This window comes from Epinephelus moara, chromosome 16, assembly GCF_006386435.1.
Source record: "Epinephelus moara isolate mb chromosome 16, YSFRI_EMoa_1.0, whole genome shotgun sequence".
Taxonomy (NCBI): Eukaryota; Metazoa; Chordata; class Actinopteri; order Perciformes; family Serranidae; genus Epinephelus; species Epinephelus moara.
This window is the reverse complement of record NC_065521.1, coordinates 43,027,255-43,036,473: the sequence shown is the minus strand read 5'-3', so window position 1 is coordinate 43,036,473 and position 9,219 is coordinate 43,027,255.

The window sequence follows — 9,219 nt, the reverse complement described above, 5'->3', positions numbered from 1 at the left end:
CTATAAATAATAAATCTAATCTAATCTTTAATCCATATACTTAAAAAAGGGATGATTAACAAATATAAAATTGGGTTATGAACGCCAATGTGTGTATGTGAATATGTTAGGGACCTTAGGATATATAGAATATATTTTGTTTGGCTGCCTCTCGCCCGATGTCAGCTGGGATAGGCTCCAGCCCCCCCGCGACCCTCAAGAGGATGAAGCAGTTAGAAGATGAATGAATGAGTGAATGAATTTTGTTTTGCTTGTTTCTTTCATTTTCATTATATAAACCTAAAGAGAACAGCATAAAACTCTTGATGTATAAACGGTAGGTGCAATAGGCTAAGGCTTCGGCCGACACCTTTTCGTCCAGCTTAACTTGCTTTGTTTTGTCACTGCTTCAAGAATGATTGACTTATTATTTTTATCATTATTATTACCATGTCTTTTTTTGCGTATATTTGGTGTAAGTTGGAAAACGACCGAAAAAAACTAAATTAGTCTGAATGTATAATGACTAAAAAATGAAACCAATTCTTTTAATCAAAGTTTGTGTAAAAAGTCTGACGGGCAGTCAGGTGGACTCGCACATGCAGGTAAGAAACTCCATTCACTCGCCTATTTTTCAATATCGTAGATAAGCAAAAGTACATGGCATGATAACCGTCAATTCTCACACTGTGGTGTACCAGAAAGCCAGCATCCCACTGCAACCCTACATGTGACAGCAATCATAGACACACGTTACCAAAATTTTGTAGTAATCAAACTGTCAGTGGCACATTCGGTGAACTTTTTAGAAAAAAAAGACAAAACATGCTTATTTTTGAGGATACTGAATGACATTGGGAGGATTTGAAATAATAATTAGTGTAACTCTAAAGCTGAGTGACACAAAATAAACGAGTCACAGTTTTTCCTGATGATACTATATCTTTAAACCACTTCCTACAGCTTAACTTACTATCAATATAAAGTTTAATTATTGTAATTTAGTTCATTCATATTTGTTCTGTATCACCGTTTATTTTTCAATATTATTAAATATTATTTGCTGCTGCAGTGACTCCATTTCTCTGCTTTAATGTGGCTTTATCTTCTGACCGTCTATTTGGGAAGCAACAACAGTTTCTTAATTTTAAACTTTTTATTTTGCCCTCACAAATTGCTTAGAAGTTAAGTTGATTAAAATCATTTCAACTTGTGCCAAATGTTCACTGTTTATGTTATATTTTTCCCTTTTTTGTGAGTTTCGTGTCATTTTAAAGAGTCTTTGTTCCAACTTCTCTGCTACTGTATTAAAATGTTTCTCATTAATCAACAGCATCCTCTAGTGGTGAGATGGATGATGTGGCTCAACTGAAACCTGTTGAGCGTCTTCTGATCTCCATTTGTGTCACTATTCATTTTATTTCAGTGGGATTTTTTTGTCTGATTTAGTTCAAATCATGTGTAAAGTATATCTTTGGTTCTTGCTCCTTAAGCTCTTCTACACACTTTAAGATTTTCTTTAGGATGCTTCAATGAATACTGATTGGCCTCTATTTAATGACATCATTGTGTAATCCCTCTGTGTTTAGCTCCTGCAGACGGGGGAGCAGCGAGTGTTTACATTCAAAAGAAAATGCACAGGTCATTTTCTGATTATTCATTCTGAGTTTGTATAAAACAGTATGCGGTGCTGACTGAAAGAGTGTTAATGTTTATGTTAGCGGGTTGTCTGTGAATACATTAGCACCGTAGCTGACAGTATGACACTCACACACACACTGACGAATGCCTGCAGTCATTCAGACACACACACACTGAATCACAGCGGTGTTTCTTCTGTTACTGATTGCGCTAAGTCACAATTAACCGGGTCTTTTTTTTTTTTTTTTTCACAAACGGGAAACAGAATCAGGGAGTGGAAGAAAGACGAAGAGGGAGGGGTGGAGGAGAGATTAAAACCAGCGTCGTGGGTGGGTTAGAAACAGGTTTGATTATTAATGAGGTATTAATCCCTCTCTCTCTCACACACACACACACACACACACACACACACACACACACACACACAAACACACACAGAGCAGTATTCTCCACAGGTGAAGGGAAGACTTTGTGGTCAAAAAACAACAACCTGGAGCTGCTAACAGGTGTGTGTGTGTGTATATGTGTGTGTATATGTGTACCTTTGTGCAAAGGCTCAACCCCTTCCTCCGCACCAGGAGCTGCTGCTGTGTGCTGAGCGGGGGAGTGGGAGTGTACAGCCTATGTGTGTGTGTGTGTGTGTGTGTGTGTTGAGGAGGCATGGGGCATTGGGCACTGGAGGGGGGAGGGGGCTGCCTTGGGATAATGTTACCCCTGTGTGTGTGTGTGTGTGTGTGTGTGTGTGTGTGTGNTAGATAGGTACCTCCGAAGGAGTGAAATTATGGGCTGTCAAGTGTGTGTGTGTGTGTGTGTTGGGGGGGGGGGGGGTATTATGTTCAAGTAACAATGAATTCTGAACATCAGAATTTTCCTCTTGTCCACTTCACAACACGACTGTCAATATATATATTTATATTAATTTGGAAGAAGCTTTTGGCCAAACCGATGTACAAATGTGGTACAAGCCAAGTCACAGCAGATCAAGGAGAAACTTTTAATTAATACTTACTGCCTCAGCACTCCTTCCTTCCTTGTTTAATCTCTCAGAGCTGCAGTAACACATACAGTAAATGTATAACAGTTTGAACTACAATACTGTCCCACCATGAGGGGCCCTTTTAAATATCACTGATTTAAGGGAGTGATTTAGCCACATTATTTTGTTTCATGATTTTTACAAAAAAATTGTTATGTTTTCAACCATCACAGAAATCCACTACATAGAAGGCGAGAACAAGAGAGCCAGCACACAATACAGGGTTCACAAGTAAATGCAGTCTTGATCTCATTCTTACACGATTTCTTTTTAACTGACAATTAACTATGAATGTGGTAAACTCTTAATTTATTCCCACCTATGCAATAAATGTGCTTTAACAACTTCACTTAATTCTTAATTTTTATATTTCAAGAAATACTGTACTCTTACATGAAATATAAAATGAGCTCGTTTAACAGGGCGATCTTTTTTTCATGCAGTTAGTCTAAACTGAAGAGTTAAAAAAAGTGTCTACAAATATAGATGTCTTCATTCAGAGCACGGGGACTCTAGTTGGTGATTCCTCAACTACATAAAACATCTCAGTACACTGACATGAGGAAGTATTTAACAGCTGGAAAGATGGTCTTTTCATAACCTGGGCTGTCTGTGCAGAAGAAAGATCAAATAGTTTTGACATGGGTGCTACATGACCAAAGAAAACAGAGATGCTCAAGAGCAAGAAAACCTACAACTACCAGAATGCACTGTGCCGCAGCGGACCAGTAAACACCTCCACTGGCGGGTGAAGTAAATAGAGTGTGCCAGTAAACCCGGAACTCCGTTAGTGCTTTTAGCACTTCCAGTCCTCTCGTCTAAAAGTCAATACATTTTTTGAATGGGATTTTGGTAAAATGCCTCAAATAAGGTCTGTGGTTAACAAAAGCTTAAGCGAGTTTCAGGTTTTGTTCTACGACATAAAACACGTCAGTAAATACTCTACTTGTGAATTTTTAAGCTTTTACGTGTCGTAAAAAAGGCAGTCGCTAACAAATTGCTCAATACGACTACAAACCCTGTCGGGGACATTAAACGTCATCACCCCCGAACAGGCAAGAGTGCTGGCAGTCTGTCATTACAGCTTCTTATTTAGCTTAAACAGTCCGATTTCCCCATTATACAATGTTTTTAAAATAAAGTGGCTGAAATCAGTTGAAAGCTTAGTGGCGGTGACGTCAAGAGTCATGCGACCATGGAGTAGTCATGTAGTCCGTTAAAGTCTAACATTAGCTTTTTACTTCTGGCGATCACATTTAAGCTTCAGATATGAAAGGAGTTCATATGTGAAGATTATCTCGCTGAACAAAACCTGTAAGTATCATAAATTTGTGTTAGCCACAGAGCTTATTTTCTGACATAATCCAAAACGCAATGCAAAAATCACATTCACTTTCTCTTCCAGGAACCAGCGCGATGCTAAACTTCCGGGTTTTGACGTCAGCCCTGGCACACTGTATGAGAGCCTGACTATTTTGACACAGGAAACAATATGGCGGCAAAGGATAACAAACCAGCCAGCCGCCATGAAACGTGTCATCCAGTGGATTTGAGCTGAGAGACGAGAAGGGAGATCTGGATGGATCCCTATTCGACTATGGATTCATCACCCTCCTTAAATCATACCATCTTGATGGGGTCTACTTGCCAAAGACTTGCACTTGCACATTTTTCATTCTTATGTGCACATGTTAATAAATATTCTTTTTACTATAAAATGAGTCTCTCCTGATTGAACTATAGCTGTATTAAGTTCAGAACAATTCACCACACTTTGCAACAGCCAGGGCATCAGTTCAGAAGGAGCTGAGGCAGCAGGGATGGTAATCACAAACTGTTAACAGTGTTTTAGCAGACAAGAACAACACTAACGCTACAGCATCACAGCAAAACAGACAAGCTGAAAAACCTCTCTATATACAAGAAGGCTGGAGAGGAAATAAGGAAAAGCTATGCAAACAGGTGAGTGGGTCAGGTTGTCTCAAGAGATGGGAAACTCACTGAAGGCAACTATTATGGGATCTGACAAATTCCAGACTGCGAAAAGAGAGATTTGCTTTCAGTCTGCCTGAATTTTTGGTTTCCAGCAATCAATCTTAACTTGATGTTAGGAAAATGACTTTCTATTGCACACAGTATCCATCTTGTATTGCCTTTGTACAAAGCTGTTAAACTTTCTCACTTTATGCATCTTTATCCACAAATTATTCAGGCTCCTCCAGGACTGAGGCAGCAGCGGAGTGTGTTGGGCCCAGATAACAACTTCTCTATCTGGCCTAGCCAACAGCTAGTTGGCGTCTTGGTCCCCCAGTGACCTCACCTACGCACCCAGAGTCTGTTACAGTGTGTCTTTTTTTGTGTGGCAGTGTCCCTAGAGTATCTGTTTGTGTAGGAGGCAGGTTTCTCACAGTTATGGACAGGAAGACATTAATTACCATCGGCAGAGAGAGAGAACCCACTTTCTAAGAAAATCCACGAGGAGGAACAGAATGAGTCGAGACAAGGCTACGCTTATCAACAAAATACACACATGTACAGTCACACACACCACACACTTCCACAGCCTCCATATGAATGGCATTTCCTTCCTCTGACTCTATAGGCAGGCGTAGTTCCTCTCCTGTACAGCAGAGGGTGCTCTAAATCAGGTGCTTACCACTAACTCAGCCTGCCTCATATTTCAGTGAAAAACATGGATTATTTTATATGATATCACATTAACCTGTGATTTCTAGTGTGCCACAAATTAAGGGGTGGACTGGATACATTGCAAGCTTATTAATAAAATATAAACCACTAATGTCACTCCATCCCTTACCCCTCTCAGACCACAGGTTGCTTCCTACAGTACTGCAGTAGTGGAGGAAGAACTCGGATCTTTTACTTTAAGTAAAAGTAGCAGTGTAAAAATAATGTTTCAAGTAAAGGTCCTGCATCGAAAACTAAAAGTACAAAAGTGTTGGCATCATAATATACTTAAAATTTTGCAAGTAAAATTAATTAAGAAAGTATATCTTCTTCAAAAGCACCCATTTTACATAATGGCCCATTTTAGGTTCATATATAGGCCAACTGTATTACAGAATTATACCTATTGATGTATTAATGGGAAAGCATAACTTGAGATGTTGTACCAGGTAAAGGTGGGGGTAATTTTAATTACTTGTAGGAATCACCAGATGCCTCACAATACAATATTATTATGTCACTTAAGTCAAGAATCAATACAGTATTCTTGCAATTTTAAAAAATCCTACAATATACTGAGTATTGCAATAACATTGTAATATATTGCTATTTATTTCTCTTTTTATACTGCAAATTATGTAACAAAAGGAAAACTCTGTCAACATCTGTTTATATTTAATAAGACATAGTCTTTTCATCTCACTTCAAACATTTTGTTAAACATTTTGATTGAGGCAAAATGCATCTAACGAATGGAATAATTAGTTCAATTGTATTTGCAATATCTATTAATAGATTATAGGAACAAAAATCAATACTGTGTATCCATGCATCATTACAAAAATATCGCCATACTACGCTGTATCGATTTTTCCACCCACCCCTCTTTTATAGACAGCTGGGTATCTTATGATAGTTTATCAAAATTCATCAGTAGATTTATATTTTGTATTAATAATCTAAATATGCAAAGTAACTTGTAACTCCAGCTGTCAAATGACATTGTGGAGCAAAAGTGCAATGTTTGCCCCAAAAATGTAGTGGAGAAAACTAGTAAATAAATAAAGTAGCATAAAGTAAAGTAGCCTTCAAGTACCTTAACACTGTATATATTTATATTCCATCATTGGAGTACATACAAATGGAAACTGTACAATACTTACATACCAGAAATCTTGTAAATCTTGGCAGGGCTGGCGCTCCACAGATATTAACATCCTTTCGGCCATTTGTAAAGTGTACCATTAGCTGCCATTTCATCTCCTGAAAACAACATGACGATGATATAATAATATCATATAATAAAGTTAAAATAGTCAACCTAGCCTTGCACTGCTTGAGTCTGACATGTAAACTAACAGAATTATCCATACACACCTGTTAGCATCAATATTATTCTGTCACAACAGACTAAATTAATCTCACGGTGGTACAAATATATGTAGCAGGAGTTAGACAGAAGCTATGCTACTTTAGCTAATGTTATGCTAACATTTTTAGCTACATTAACATACTGCATTAGCTATCTTAAAGTTTTGACGCTAACGCTAGCTAAGCTAACACTTGATCGTTTCTCCATATTTTGATTTTAAATGTGTATTGTATTGATTAAATTAAACCCGAGCTTAAATGTCGAAGCTAACTTGCTACTGTACAAAAATATGGACGGCATATTCATTTTATACTTATATAAATATTTTTTGACGTCAGTTACCTGCGTGACTCAGCAGGAAGTGCTGCTTTGAATCTGATTGGTTCACAGGACAGAGACAATACTAAGCTATACCATTGGTTAGGGCTTGTCCAATCCGGTTTCTTGTACGGATGGCATCATTAACATTGTGCTAATACTGTAGTCTTTATTTATATTGCAGCAGATCAGATTTTAGGCAGATTCTATGTTTTGACAGGACATCTATTGTGCATCTGTAATCAAATATTTTACTTAAGTGTACGTTTTAGGTTTCTGTACTTAATTAGAGTAATTGATATTTACTATGATATATTTTTCAGTTCAAGAAAATGTATTAAGAAAGACCAATTAGACTACATGAAGTTGTCGTGTAGAAGCCGTCCCCTTATTGAAGGTGACATTGTGTATGGCTCTCGATTTCTCTCTCTTTAATTATTTATTTATTTTTGACAAAAGTATTTACACTTGTATGCTACTTAATATTTCTACTTCACTACATTTCAGAGGCAAGTGTTAGACTTTTTACTCCACAGCATTTATTTTATAACTTAATTTACTGGCTTCTTTGCAGATTCAGGTCAATAATAGTTCAAGTTCTTTAATTTCATAACAGAGAAGCACTCTTTGGCAATAAAAACCTCAAGTCTCAAGGTCCTCTAGCAATGCTAATTAAATATCTAAACAGTGCTAAATATAGGGCTAAATATGAACATAAAAAGTATAAATGCAGCAATATAAATTGTGTAGACAGTAGTTGCAAATGAAAAGATTGAATGTAAATAGGAATGTAGTAAACATATATGCACAATAAGAGTGATAGATGTTATACACAGAGGTGTAAACAGTTTGTAAAATACACCATAAATAATTTTCAGTCCCTGGATTCATATTTGTTGATATCACAACTTAGTTTGATATTCAACTTTGTGTGTCAGGGCCTTGAGAGTAATGAAATTGTACCGGCACAGGTCTTTGTCTAAATATAGTTACTCTTTATTATCAGAGAGAACTGTTCCAAAATTAATTACATTCCAAAGAAAAAATTACTTAAAAGAAATAATAACTTTGCAATCATGGAATAAAAAAGGGTTAACTAGGAGTTAGAAAAAAGGTCTAGGGCCAGGTTTCATCCCTTTTAACAGGTTAAGGTTAAGAAAGAGGTCAAAGGTCAGGTTTAGGTAAAATATTTATACCAACTGATTATTCCCATCTATAAACATGTTAACGTTTGGGGAAAAGACCTAATAAGTGGATTTGAAACCTTGAAACCTTCACACACACTCTTACTTGAGGTCGGTCATAGGCAGGGTCTTCATTCAGGATAGTGGCCTGAGGGTAGAGGCTTTTCCCGCGCACCTCAGAGCTGGCCTGGTTCGGGCCCCACTCTTTCCTGAGGGCCCAAAGTGGGGACTTAAAAGGACAGGTTGCTTCCTTGTGTTTGGTCCACAGAGGGGGCAGGTTTCCCACTTCAGCCAGCTCAGAGAACCTGGGTAAAATAGTACCGCTGTTGCGTCATCCAGTTGGTAGATTCTCTCAGTCTCTCCCTCCATCTAAATAATAAAGTCACAGATGGACACTTTTACCTGCAGGGGCTGCAACCAAACTCCTTTAATAAACTATGACCCCAGTGAATGTGAGCAATGAACTCCTCTTTCTTCTTCAGGTGTTGTCAGTGACTGGTGGGATGTGGAGATCCAGGTGGTGGCAGCCGGCTTCACGACTGGATGTCCAGCCTCACAGTGAGGAAACAGATCTCTGTGCCACAGTGTTCCACAGTGTGAGAAGATTAAAAGACAGTTATTTATGATCTGTTTTTAAGGGATGTTTGTGCGATGACGTCACCTACTAATGTTTCTGCTAATGCAAATACTGCTTTACTTCTTTTGCTTGTAAAACATGCCCAGACATAGTTCTCTATTTACTATGGGGCAAAAATGTAGGCTCTTGACCCCAAAGCCTCTGATGAACTCCATTGACAGGAGGACACATATCACTGTCTTTCTCCTCCACCTCTGGGTTTTGTCTTTCTACACCTGGACTGGACAAACAAAAAACCCAGATAGAAACACAAGCATCAGAACATTTTAGGAAAAACCCTTAAGACAGGCAGCTTGTCAGCGCCTCAGTCTCTCTGTTAGGTGCAAAAATGATGAGCCATAGTAACTGTGTTGACCATACAAAA